The 1,224-nt window shown below is 37.0% G+C and overlaps 1 long non-coding RNA gene across 1 annotated transcript; it reads right to left on the bottom strand.

Moving 5' to 3' along the window:
• Positions 1 to 647: 647 nt before the first annotated feature.
• LOC119344990 lies at positions 648 to 1,224 on the bottom strand. The gene is made up of 2 exons (XR_005166885.1): positions 1,177 to 1,224; positions 648 to 1,039 (listed from the first exon to the last, which is right to left on the bottom strand). It is a non-coding gene; the product is annotated as an uncharacterized LOC119344990 (long non-coding RNA).

Below are 1,224 nucleotides of genomic sequence, written 5' to 3'. Positions count from 1 at the left end.
TCTACTTGTCTCGGACGTGACGATATATACATGCTCACTTCCTTGAATATGGTCATAACTATGCGCTTTTCAATTAATTGCCTAACAGTAATTTGTTTACCCATTGTATCCTTTTTGTTCAAGAGAGAAGCCTCTAGAGAAAACTATGACTCCCGGTTCTACTTTTATCATATATAAAATTCAAAATATATACCTTGTTGGACTTTTTCTATTTTATTTTATTTTCCAATTAATTTTATCTATCTAGCACTACAAGATTTGATCCTTACAAATAACTGCTAAGGGCAGTGGCGGAGCTAGCATTTGACATCAGGGTGGTCCGACCCTCCAATTTTTTTTTACAAGAAATACGACATGTGGGCGTTCTAAGTACTTACCAATATCACATAGAAATAGATCAATATCACAATATGGTCTTACAAACACACTAAAATTCTCAATTAAGTCTAAGTTTTGCATAAAGAAGCATACATAGTGCATACTATATAGACCATAGTACATACCTTCAGAAGCTCGAAAAGAATATGTTTCTGGCCTACGCTTTTGCATTGCCATGACAGTATCAATTACATCATCTCCATTCACTTCGGCAAAAGCATCCCTCTCAATGTATCTGACTAGGCAATCATCCAAAAGACTATCACCCATCTTATTTCTCAACTTGCTCTTCACTATACCCATGGCAGAAAATGCTCTCTCAACATTTGTTGTTGCCACTGGTAGAATCAATACCAATTTTAGAAGGAAGTACACCAAATGATGAACTATATGTCTCCCTGTTTGAACAAGCTTAACCTAGAGATCAACAAGATTTTCAAGGCCTACACACAAGTTCTTCGGCTTGCTCTTCAGCCACATTTGACATAGACATTGTTGGTTCTTGAGTTTGCTCTTCAATCACAACCGGCATACACAAAAGTTCTCTGGCTTGCTCTTCGGCCACATTTGACAAATTCATTGCCTTCTTCTTCCCTATCTTCATAGCTTCTCTCTGGAAAAGAGAAACAATGTCTCCGGCCCTCTTCATTCTTCAAAATTCCTGCAATAAAATTTAGTTTCTATCAATAAAACTAATTGAGTCAGAAATGATGTCCAAAATTATGATGTGTTCATCAATTCATGATAGCATAGTGCGAAAAGGCAAACCCTAAATCAAAAATTAGAGGGTTTCAGTACCTTAAATTGATTTGCATGTTTGTTGCGGTGCTGCCACCGGACGGCCAG

The sequence above is a fragment of the Triticum dicoccoides genome, unplaced genomic scaffold, assembly GCF_002162155.2.
Source record: "Triticum dicoccoides isolate Atlit2015 ecotype Zavitan unplaced genomic scaffold, WEW_v2.0 scaffold197455, whole genome shotgun sequence".
NCBI lineage: Eukaryota > Viridiplantae > Streptophyta > Magnoliopsida > Poales > Poaceae > Triticum > Triticum dicoccoides.
Note: the sequence above shows the minus strand (reverse complement) of the source record. Positions and strands in the feature narration are given on the sequence as shown.